At 41.7% G+C, this 13,029-nt stretch overlaps 1 long non-coding RNA gene across 1 annotated transcript; it reads left to right on the top strand.

The window, feature by feature from the left end:
- The first annotated feature begins 10,214 nt into the window (after nt 1–10,214).
- Nucleotides 10,215–12,447, top strand: LOC113888451. Its single transcript, XR_003509977.1, has 3 exons — nt 10,215–10,278; nt 10,731–10,755; nt 12,376–12,447. It is a non-coding gene; the product is annotated as an uncharacterized LOC113888451 (long non-coding RNA).
- Nucleotides 12,448–13,029: the final 582 nt, after the last annotated feature.

Here is a 13,029-nt window from a genome sequence, read left to right as displayed (position 1 = left end):
CATGACTTCTAGCCCCTCACACTGTTACCATTACAAGATTAGTCATTATAATATATACTCTAATATCATTGAGCAAAACATCCAAAAGATTTTATTTGTTGTCATTATCATATTTGTCCTTCATTACAATGTACAATTGTAAAGTATGTATTAATAAAAAGGTATTATCAAGAATGCTGAGGGATTATTTTTACTGTTTCGTTTATTCAGAGGTTCTTCATGAATAAACCACAATGTAAAATGATTAGCAGTGCATGTCTACCAGATCAACAGATTTTCTTTTGTTTATTTTTGCCTTTCTATCAAGAGTTAATAAGCAAGAACTAGGGCTTTACAAAAAGGGCCTTAACAGTCCCCACAGTTTGTATAAACTTCAGACACTTAAAAACTAATTCGTCTTGGAGTACAGTTGCTTTACAATGTTATGCTAGTCTCTGCTGCACACCACAGTGAATCAGTTACATATATACACTTATTTTAGACTCTTTATATATATATATATATATATATATATATATATATATATATATCCATTGTAGAGTATTGACAGAGGAGCCTGATGGATTACACTCAATGGGGTCACAAAGATTTGGGCACGACTGATTGACTAAGCACAGCACATAGAGTATTGAAGAGAGTCCACTGTGTTGTAGAGTAGAGCCTTATTAGTTGTCTACTTTGTATATAACAGTGTGTTAATATAAATCCCAATCTCCCAATTTATTCCAGACACTTTTTCTTGATCTCCTTATTCTTTTACCATCTACTTTAGAAAGTGTGTGAGTTCCTTCTCTACCACGATGATCTGTGAACATTTTACAACCCAGGAATGTCTTTCTCGAGAACCTGTGAGCCCGCCTTCCTAAAAGTGATCATCTGAAAAATTGGTCCCTTTATCCCAGTCTGTGTGGAAAGGCAGAAGCTTCACTTCCACAAGTGCCAATGACTAACCACATATGGGAACCTTGAGGCTGAGGGCCTGTGTTATGTTCTCATTAGCTCACTCAGTGTTTACAAATCCCCCTATCCCTAGTCACTTGTTTCAGGGGAGTTGAGTTCAGTCTTTCTCCTTGCAATAGTCTTGACCTTTATCACAATGTCTTGAATAAAGTTTTCCTTGCCTATTTAACTCTTTCCAGTGCAATGTTTTTGGGAGGATCTGTGGCTCCTTTCTATTACCTAAATAGCTAAAGAAATCTTTTACTCTCAAAATCCATAATGATAGGTGCTTCAGTCAGTTAGGGGTGCAGTAACAGAATACCTTGGATGAGGGTGCTTATACAATAATTATTTGTTTCTCATAGTCCAAAGGTTGAGAGTCGAGGTCAGGATTCAGCAAGGTCAGGTTCTGGTGAATGTGTCTTCCTTAGATTTTGCCACCTTCTCATTTATCTTCATGTGGCAGAAAGAGAGAAAGGATGAGCTCTATTCCTCTTTTTAGAAAGATGGTAATGTCATGGGGACTCCACCCTCATGACGTAATGACCTCCCAAAGGCCCCACCTCCTGGGACCATCTCACTGGAGGTCAGGGTTTCAACATATAAATTTATGTGGGGACACAGAGGTTTAGTCTATAACAAGAATAGCTCACACTACTTATAGTCAGCAGAATTTAGTTAGGATGTTTGAGGCACTAAGTTGGTCCCATTTCCTTGTTTTACATAATGTATCATGTTTAATTATTATAAATATTCACCAACTTTTATAAATAGTTCTTGAATCAACTATAGGAGAACTTTCAAAAAGTCCAATATGTTGCTTGGTCAAAGAAATACAAATAAACATGGCAAATTGGAGCTGTATTAAAACTTAGTGAATTCTCCACCATTTAAATCATTAATAGGACATAACAAATTTAATCACAAATTCTTTTACACTTCTTTAACTAACATGAATTGAACGTGCCCCTCTTGTCTCAGAAAACAACTGCAAGTTCATTATCTGATGAATAGACACATTGTGAATGAAATCTGTTAAAATGACTTAATCATTGATATAACATCATTATCACTTCCAAAATGTTTTCAAGTTTTTGAGACATAAATTATCACACGTGCTTTACAAAATACTCCGTTCCATTTATGACTGTATCAGGATAAGTACATTTCCTGTATCAGGAAATTTTCTATCATTACTCTAAAAAATTAGTCCATTTTGACAAACATCTTTAGAAATATTTAGAATTGTTTAATAGAAAAATTGTCTTTAAACACCTGCTGTTATTTTCCTATTTATTAAAATATTTTTAAAGGAGTATTTGGGCCTTAATAAAAATATTAGTCATAACATCCTTCCCCTTTTCCTTCTAACAACCAAAATAACAAAAATGTTTAAATTACTGACGTTTTTGAAAATAAATGTCTTCATGATATAAGTAAAAGTAACCATAATAAAAAGACAGTGATGAGACTTCCTTAGTGGCCCAGGGGTTAAGAATCTTCCTGCCAGTGCAGGGGACATGGATCTGATCCCTGGTCTAGGAAGATCCCACATGCTGCTGAGCAACTAGCCTGTGCACCACAGCTACTGACCCAGGGCTCTAGAGCCTGTGAGTTACAGCTACTGAAGCGTGTGCACCTAGAGCCTGTGCTCCACAACAAGAGAGAAGTCCCTACTCAGGACAGCTAGAGAGAAGCCAAGCATGACAAGGAAGACCTAGCACAGACAAAAACAAATAAACAAAAATTAAAAAAAAATTAAAGGTAGTGATAAATTGAAAACACACCTGCAACACACAACATAAACGTTCATTTTTGTGAGAAGAATTTACGGGGCTCCAAATAAAGAGTACAAGTGGATACATTAGGTATGAACTTAATTTTGTTTATAAGATTAAATCTTCGTGTTTTTTTGGAAAGTCTTTTTATTTTATTTTTTTTTAACTTTACAATATTGTATTGGTTTTGCCATATATCAAAATGAATCCGGCACAGGTATACATTTGTTCCCCATCCTGAACCCTCCTCCTTCCTCCCTCCCCATACCATCCCTCTGGGTCATCCCTGTGCACCAGCCCCAAGCATCCAGTATCGTGCATCAAACCTGGACTGGTGACTCGTTTCATATATGATATTATACATGTTTCAATGCCATTCTCCCAAATCATCCCACCCTCTCCCTCTCCCACAGAGTCCAAAAGACAGCAAAAGAGACACTGATGTATAAGATGAAATCTTAGGCTTTGTTTCTTCTAGGGAAGTCCGGGGACTCGGAAAGAGTAGGAATGGGTGGAGGAGACTGTACTAGGGGTGGGGTGGGTACACAGTCAATATCGTAAGACCTTCAGTGGGACCCTTAGCCTAGGGTTAGAGGTCATGCTCCACCAACAGGAAACCTGTTAGCAGTCCTCACCAGAGTTAATGAGTCTGGGACAGAGGCCTTCTCCATGTGCTATTCAGGCCCTCAGGCCTCAGGGCAGGTGGGTGAGATGAGGGCCCAGGACAGTTTGGGGACTGTGTCCCACAGAGTCCCAGAGGCCTCGCCACAGGTGCCCACAGGCCAGATCCAGGCCACAAAGCTGCTGAAGTGAAAGTGAAAGTCGCTCAGTCATGTCTGACTCTTTGCAACCCATGGACTATACAGTCCATGGCATTCTCCAGGCCAGAATGATGGATTGGGTAGCATTTCCCTTCTCCAGGGGTTCTTCCCAACACAAAGCAGTGAACCTCTCCCCATTCCCTGCCTCCATGACCTATAAGCTGCAGAGAACGATCTGGGCATGGTCCCCAGAGCCTTGGGCAGCTGGAGGATATGACCCTGGCTACTAAGGAAAGAGTTTCCCAGCTCCTGTCTCTCCATTCACATTTCCACACTTGTTCCAGCACTGATCGGTTGTCCACCCCCAGGAGGTGGCAGGAGGTTAGGTTGGTGTGCAAGGGTCTTACACATCATTTTAGGCTTGCCTCTGTGGTTGGGACTTCTTTCAAAGAGAGTAATTGTTGTGAACTAAAGATTAACCCAGTTGGAAATTGCTACAAGTGTGTCTCTGCAGCTTAAATGAACAGCCTGAGGCCTGGCTGGGTCCTGAGTGTCAGGCACTGAGAGAGATGGAAGTTGGATGGGGTCTGAGACTTGGCTCTGAGGTGCTGCCCACTGAGACCCGCCCCCTCAGCCAGGGCCGGGCACTGGACGTAGGGCCCCGACTGGGTGCTGGATACCCTACCCACCCAGGACCCCCTCCTCCTGGCCTGGCCTGGACCCCAGAAATAGAGGGTGGTGCCTGGGACCTGATGCTTTCTTGTCAGAACTGAGAGTAGCATTTGATTTGGGGGGAGGTTTACAGCAACATTAGGGTTTCCCTCATAGCTCCATAAGTAAAGAACCTGTCTGCAGTGCAGGGGACCAGGATTTGATTCTTGGGTTGGGAAGGTCCCCTGGAGAAGGAAATGGCAAGCCACTCCAGTATTCTTACCTTGAGAATCCCATAGACAAAGGAGCCCGGCAGGCTACAGTCCATGGGGCCGCAAGAGTCAGACTTGACTCAGTGACTAAACCACCACCACCACCACAAGAACATCGTGCCCTGACCATGACCTGACCTCAGGAACAAAGACTCTGACCCCAGAAGTAACCAGGCCATTCCCTCAGCTTTCCTAGAAAAGCACTTTGCTGACATTTTTTCTGGGTGCTCACCTTTTTTTGTTTGTCTGTCTTTTCTCCCTGTGTGGCCCTGCAGGAAGGCTTTCTCTCCTCACTGTGTGTTAGGAGCACAAACTTGTGATCGGTACCAAGATGATATTCTAATCAATAATAGAATCTCTTTTTATTCTCAATGTGTTAGATTTGTCCCTCCTCACCCGAAAATGTTCACTATCAGCTATACTTGGGGACAGAACATTTTCATTCATATGAATTATTTTCTAATCAGAGAGAAATGTGTGAGCCTGAGATTCAGTTTTTGAAATAAAATGTTTACTCTGAAAAGCCAAACATGTGCATAGAATCACAGTAGCAGTTGGACAGTGGCAGTTGGACTCATCCTGTGCAGAGTCCAGTTAATTCTGAAGGTTCTGTGATGTGTGGTTGCCATGGTAATGTGGTGATACACATTCTGCATTCAGTGTGTTTGCGAGCTGAGAGCTTCATGTATGGTGGCAAAGAGAAATGGGTAACCTGAATTGTTTGGGAGGTAGGTTCCCACTGAGCTTCATGTATGGTGGCAAAGAGAAATGGGTAACCTGAATTGTTTGGGAGGTAGGTTCCCACTGTTCCTCTGAAGGCTGTTCCTTCAAATGGGCTGTTTAACTTTTACTGATGAATTTTTCTCATTTTTTATTATTATTTTTCTTTTCCATCACTCTAATTTATCTACAGAGTTACAAATGTGGTTTATAGTCTTGTTTTATTCCTTAAATTATATTTTGATTTTCCTGTCAGCTGGCTGCCTTAAATATCTTCCTAAATTTCCAATTTCCCAATGCCAGTTTTGTATACACTCTTACCAGAGAACAGATGGAAAGAACTAACAGAGGAGAACAATGATGTCTCCCAAACATCAGACATTATAGTAAAAGGGAATTACATCTCAACTCTTCTCAAATTCTGCTGCCCAAATCTACAAACACTAGCAGTGTAAATCGTGAGACTTAAAAAGGAAAGAAACTGGGATTTACTGGTGGGATTCCCATGGGTGGATGTGGGCTGGATCATTATTTGGCTGTTGCCAAGGAGTTTAGTGAGATGGCATAGTGCTGTTGGGTTGGTAGGATGAACATTTGGTCACTGAGGGAAGGAGAGCTTGTCTGTTGATCCTCAAGGAGAATCTAGGGTTACAGTCTGCAGGCTGTGAGGATGGAGATGATTTTCAAAAAGAATATGGGGCTCTGTTGTCTCCTACTACAGGGTCTAGAGCATAATGAGAAGTTGATAGAGTCAGAATTTTAGTGGGGGAAGGTTGAACTCCTGCCCATTCTTAGCTAGCACTTGGTCCAGGCTGCTCAAATAAGTGTTCAGATCAGCTGTGAGACTTTGAGCATCTCAGACTTAGTTAAGCCACCAAAGGCCAGCACAGATGGCCACCTCCTGAGTTAACTCACATTAAGTGCTCATGCAGACTTGGTCAAGTTAAAAGGAAGCTAATTCTTTGTAGAGCCATCATGTGCCCTTTGGTTTAGAAGGTTCTGAGCGCTGAGCCAACTTGTTGGCCAAACAGATGACTGGTCACTTAGCAAGGTGAACTGGACATTGGGAAGGCTGCTCGTGAGATGGTTGAGTGTGTGAAGAAGCTTTGGAGGATGGACAGAGTTGGAATCCTGTGGTTTTTCTGAGAAGCTTTGCTCAGAGGAAACTTGTATTTTGGATCAGGAACTGAAATATAGAGATGAGTGGTAGGAGGAGGATTGGAGCCCTTTTTAAGGCTGAGGCACCTTCTTCAGGGCATCAGCTCTCATCCACAGAAAACTAGGGGCAGGATAATTTGAGTTGGAGGTAGGGTTGAGGTCCTGGTTAAGGGGTTTTAGCACAGGCCTCAGAGGTGCAGGCATCTGTGTCCTCAGGGAACCATCTACAATCCTGTCCCAGATCCACTATTTATTATTGCGTGACCATTGGAAAATCACTTCATCTCTTTAAATTTCAACACCATCTAATGTAACATATGGATTACAGCCCACACTTTGTCCACCCTTCCTCTTGAACAGGGCTGGGTGTCCGAAGAGGTGATAATAGATACTCTCCATGAGCTATAAAAACTTGTTTCTGTGAAAAAGCTGAAGAATAAGCTTCCATCTCCACTTATTGGAGCCCTCAAAATGCCCTCTCTGCTTTCAACCACTACTGAAGGTCCATCTTATTCTTGCCATCATTCAAGGTTGAACACTTACAGAGAAATTACGAAGCACCAGTCCTTTACTTTTCTATTTATTTATTTGTCTATCTATCATTCATTTATTTGGCTGCATCAGGTCTTAGTTGTGGCACGTGGAATCTTCATCACATCGTGCAGCTCTTTCGTTGCAGGGCACTGACTCTCTACTCGTGGTGCTTGACCTCAGTAGTTGCAACATGTGGGCTTAATTGCGCAGAGGCATACAGGACCAGAGTTTGCCGACCAGAAATCAAACCCCGTCCCCTGCGTTGAGAGGCAGATTCTTATCCACTGGACTGCCCAGGAAGTCACTCCTTTATTTTTCTAATATTTTACCTGTATTTAATCATTCTTGGCCTCATAATACTAAAAATAGGCCATGTTAACATTTCTCCAACTCAGGACAGGGAACTGAGGCAAAGAGGGATCCGTATGTCTTTCCCAAGTACCTGCTTCTCCTAAATGTGATTTGAATCCAGTCCATCAGCATGGTCACCATGCTCTGCTGAGCTTCTAGGTCTCAGTTAAATAGAGATATTTGCACACACAGCCAGTCTGTTGGATGTTTTCAGTGCATATCAAACTGCAGATCTTCCTAAGTCCACCTTGGATTCAGGAGGCCTTGCAAGGCATCTGGTGAGGAAGGGAACCAGAGGATTGAATTATGGGTCAATTATTATTAGTTCCCAGGTGGTCCTCTGCCGGCAACATGTCAACAGCTCTCACCATTATAATGCATTTCACAGGATGTCTCATCCAGAAGGCGAGAAGCCACACCCCTCAAATGTCAAGAACATCAAGAACCAGCTGGATGAAGAGAGTTTGTTGTTGGCCACACAATAGGGTGCACCCTCTAACTGACTCAACTGAAGGTACTGTGGAAATTTTCTCATTAAGTTCATTCAAGAATGATTATTGTAGTATGTTCAGGGCCTCATATTTAAGGGAAAAAAAGAGAAATATTAAGCAATGTTCTTTTATTTCATGTGTTCAAATTGAAACTATATCAGTTGGTACTGCTTTAACTATGAAAGGAAAGATGCATTTTAAATTCAACATTTGGTTCATGCTTAAAAGTGAAAATGGTCTCTAGCTATGGTTTGGACATTAGCTAATTTTTTAACACTAGCTGTGATGTGTTCCCCCCTGAAGTCATGTTTCAAGATTTCTTTAAATCATTAGACTTTACTTAAAGCAGGATTACATTGACATAAAAGTTGTATAGATTATACAGAAAATTCCAATAACATATCACTTCAGTTTCAGCTATCAAATTCTACTCACAGATAACATATGTGTGCTACATTTTTTATAATTAGTGAGAAAATATATTTTTAGTAGTTCAAAATCTAACATTGTTAGTTCACCTAACATTCACACTTTGTATTGTTACATTCAGTGATATTTTAAATATGCACTTTTAAATTATAATACCATACAGAAATCTACACACTAATGTTCACAGTGTATTATTAGTACGTAAATACTAGAAACAACCCAAAGACCATCATGTGATGAATGGATAAATGAAATGTGATATGTACTCAGAATGGAATACTGTCCCACCACAAAATGAATTAAGGATTGAAATATGCTATAAAATGGATGGACAATTAATACAAACATTTATTATACTTAGTGAAATAAGGCAGGCACAGAAAGACAAATATTGTATGCTTCCACTGGTTTAAGGTACACTGAATAGGCTAACTCATGGAAGCTGGAAATAGAAATTACCAAAGCGAGGAGGCAACGGAGAAGGTGGATTATGACTTAATGGGTACAGAGGTTATATTGGATCTGATGAAAAATATGTAGATGGTGTTGATAGGTACACTAAATTGTGAATATAGAAAAACCAAGATTGCTGGGAAAAATATAAATAACCCCAGATATGCAGATGAGACCACTCTTATGGCAGAAACTGAAGAAGAACAAAAGAGCCTCTTGAGGAAAGTGAAAGAGGAGAGTGAAAAAGTTGGCTTAAGGCTCAACATTCAGAAAGCTAAGATCATGGCATCCAGTCCCAGAACTTCATGGCAAATAGATGGGGAAACAGTGGCTGACTTTATTTTTCTGGGCTCCAAAATCACTGCAGATGGTGATTGCAGCCATGAAATTAAAAGACGCTTACTCCTTGGAAGGAAAGTTATGACCAACCTAGACAGCATATTAAAAAGCAGAGACATTACTTTGTCAACAAAGGTCCATCTAATCAAGGCTATGGTTTTTCCAGTATGAATGTATGAATGTGATAGTTGGACTATAAAGAAAGCTGAGCACCAAAGAATTGATGCTTTTGAACTGCAGTGTTGGAGAAGACTCTGAACAGTCTCTTGGACTTCAAGGAGATCCAACCATTCCAACCTAAAAGAGATCAGTCCTGCGTGTTCATTAGAAGGACTGATGTTGAAGCAGAAACTCCAATACTTTGGCCACCTGATGTGAAGAGCTGAGCCATTTGAAAAGACCCTGATGCTGGGAAAGATTGAGGGCAGGAGGAGATGGGAATGACAGAAGATGAGACGGTTGGATGGCATCACCAACTCAATGCACATGGGTTTGGGTGAACTCTGGGATTTGGTGATGGACAGGGAGGCCTGGTGTGCTGCGATTCATGGGGTCACAAAGACTTGGACAAGACTGAGCAACTGAACTGAACTGATGGAACTTTTTAATTCTTAAAAATTATGAGAAGAATAAATACAATTTATTTTTGATGACAATGCTCAGTCCCTAGTTTATGTCTGTGAGCCCATGGACAGCAGCACACCAGGCTGACCTATCTTTCACTATCTTCTGGAGTTTGCTCAAATTCATGTCCATTGAGTCGATAATGCTATCAAGATATCTCATCCTCTGTGGCCCCTTCTTTTCCTCCTGCCCTCAGTCTTTCCCAGCATAAGGGGCTGTTCGAGTGAGCCTAATCTTTACATCAGGCAGCCAAAGTACTGAAGTTTAAGCATCAGTCCTTCCAATGAATATCCATGATTGATTTCCTTTATGATTATCTGGTTTGATCTCCTGGCTGTCCAAGGAACTCACAAGAGTCTCTTCAGCACCACTATTCTAAAGCGTTAATTCTTTGGCACTCAGCCTTCTTAATGGTCCAAGTCTCACAACAGTACATGACTACTGAAGCATAGTGTGATTTTTAGTGCTTCCCTCTGTCAGACCGAGTTTCAAGTCGATCCCCTTAGCCAGAAAGCTTAAGGCTCTCTGACTCATTTCTGAAACGTTCATCTCCTTTGCCTTCCTCCACCCATGATAAAGGTTGTCCAACAGATTTTAGCCCACACATTAACCACCCACATCCACACACTCCTCCGATGTATCCACATTAACATGGTCTTCCCCATCAGCATCACAAATGTCCTGAAAATTCCTCTATGTCCTCCTAGAGCTCCCCGAGGACCAGCTTGAGGAGCTATCCATTTCAACGTTGGAGGAAGAGGCTCTGCCCAACTCCACAGTAAGTGCCTCCTATTCATCTGATATAAAAGTGTTGCTTAATGACTTTATTTTCTAGCTGAATTCAGATAAAGGTTCAAAATATTCAAGACAGTTCATATAAACAGTTTTTAATTTGATGGATGAATTTCTCCCAGCAGATAACTTATTCAAAAGGATGTTTTTCAAAAATTACAACATAAATTAAAAACTGGAATTGGGATCAGTTTCCTCAGCAGAAACTGTTCCTTCCAGAAATGAAACTTTTAATTACTGGTGAAAATGAGCTGGAGTGCTCTTCCAGGAGGAGCTCCAGCCTTTCCCACAGGTGTTCTCTATGTGTTATTTTGGGGCTATGGATGCAACAGCACATGCCCATTTGGTTTTCTGAAAAGAAAAAGAGAACAAAAGACCTGAATGCACAGGACTGAAGATGCTGACACCCTCACACTGTTTTCTTCTTTCTAATTGCAGGCCTGTGAACAAGCCAGTGAACACGGTAATTATTCAGGGATCATCCCTCTGATGAAAATAATCTAGTTGATGAAGGTGGCAATCTCTTGCCAGCTCTGTTTGGAGGGTCGCCCTGATGCTGGATTCCTAAAGAGGGTGAAGGCACAGGGTGCAGATAAGAGACTGATCTCCCAGGAAAGAAAATGTCTGTGCTCTATGGTACCTGGAAACCACTACATCATTTAGATGCATGGGTTTTGGTCCCATGTGTGAGCCCATGCAGTGTGATTCTCAAGCTGTCTGTGTGTGTTTCCTCAGGAGATGTTTCCCTCTTATAAAGCACAAGTCAACGGTGAACTTTCTAAACACTTCTCAACACACTGTGCACTGGCTGTAGATTACCTAAGTCTTTCCTCATCTCAGTCATTCCTCAAGTTCGGTTAATATTCATCTTGCTCAAATGGAGATGGTGCTGAGAAATATGGACCAAGCTATTGACTTCCAAAGTGGAAAAGAATAAACTGGGAACCTATGGGTGGTCCCAGTGTGTCTGCTCTGGACCCCTGACCTGCACTTATCACTCAACCGTGGGATCCTCAGTCATGGAGCAAGGGGGTCCCTGCATCTACGTTTATGCCTGGAGGTACTAGAGCTCCAGAGGTCCAGATTGTGCCCTTCATTGTAAGATGGGCTCAGTGGTCATGGAACCCAGGGCAAACATAGGTGGATTATCACCAACATTGCCACAGTCATTACTGTGAAGGCACCTTGGGATTCATATCCTCTTAGTGAATTCAAAGATCTGAAAGTTGTGTTCCCTTGTTTAGACAGTACAGGCCATATCTGTTGGTGCTAGTGTCATTGCTAACCAAGGACAAAAGCAGAGTGTCATCCAGGGAGATATTTCATTGTCCTGGGTGACATTACCATAAGCCGTACATTGGTTAAACCCTGTAGCACACTCTTAAGGGAAGGTGTCAAATAGATCTCACAGTGGAACTTGACATTCTCCTTGGTGACCTTGACTCTTGTTGTGAACCTCCTGCACACCAGGGTCCAAGAAGGTCAACGTTTACCCCATGCGTTCTCTCCATGATGAACTGTCCCTCTAAATGTATGGCTTCAATGAGTGTGAACAAACACTGACTCAGTGGACGTGCAAATATTGTTCAGAAAATGGAGACTAGGAAGAAACATCACATGATAGATTATAGCTATTTGGCAAGGTAGGGTTGAATTCAGTTCTCTAACAGAGATTGCTTTTAATCAAGAACAAAATCTCATAGAAAACTTAATAAGTGCATCAGCTGAAATTGAATCCTGGGGAGGCAGTGATCTAGGAAGAAATCCTTCCAGATAGGAGTGGTTTTGTAGAAGATATAAACAGGCAGGAGTTTCATGAGTCTTTGTCATTGAAAGGTGGCATGCATTCCAGTGTTTCTTTTTTCCCGAACTGTTATGTTATCACTAGTTAAAATACAGAAGTTTCCTGCTCCTCTGATTTGCTCTTATTTATACAATGAAGAGGATGATTCAAAAGCAAGTCAGTCCATAGTTACTAATGCCTTATGCATACACTCCACCCCATGCCCCTTCAATGAAAAAGGCTCCTGAGAGGTTAGTGAGCACCTCACCTGTGTCCCTATGCTGTTCTGTGTCCCTCCAGCTCCCCAGGAGGACATGGCGGTGGAGCTGCCTCAGGCCGGGACTGAGGACGAGCCTCTGAGGACGGTGGACGTAAGTGCACCTCTCTTAACCGGGGCAAGGCTGCGGCTTCACTTCTTTATTTTCCATTCAGTCAAACACAGTTATAGTAATATGAGAATTTGCGTTACCACTGAGGCATGCAAATCCTTGGCTGGGAAAGTAGAGAGGATAAATCTATTATCAACACAGTCCTGATTCAAAAGGACATTTCAATAAGACAGCATCATTTATTACTGTAGGTACTTTGCTCAACAGAAAGTGTTCTTTCTTGAAAAACAATTTGTAAACGTTGGTCAAATTAAAACTGAGAGATCTTATGTGAAACAGACCAGTCTTTCCAACAGGAGACTGTCTGTTTTATTTTGGAGCCACTGAAGTAAAGAGTGCTAGTTACCTGAGGACAAAAACCAGATAAGAGAAGACTTAGTGCAGAAAACTCAAGATGCTGACACACTCACTCTGTTTTCTTCTCTGCAATCACAGGAATCCGGGGAAGCCTGTGAACACGGTAAATATTCACGGATCATCACTCTGCTGACGGACAATCCAACTGATAAAGGTGGGGTTCTCTGACTGGCTCTGGTTGGAGAGTGGCCCTGATGCCAGATTCCTA

This window comes from Bos indicus x Bos taurus, unplaced genomic scaffold, assembly GCF_003369695.1.
Source record: "Bos indicus x Bos taurus breed Angus x Brahman F1 hybrid unplaced genomic scaffold, Bos_hybrid_MaternalHap_v2.0 SuperScaffold_100141, whole genome shotgun sequence".
Lineage (NCBI taxonomy): Eukaryota > Metazoa > Chordata > Mammalia > Artiodactyla > Bovidae > Bos > Bos indicus x Bos taurus.
This window is presented reverse-complemented; position numbering and strand designations above follow the sequence as displayed.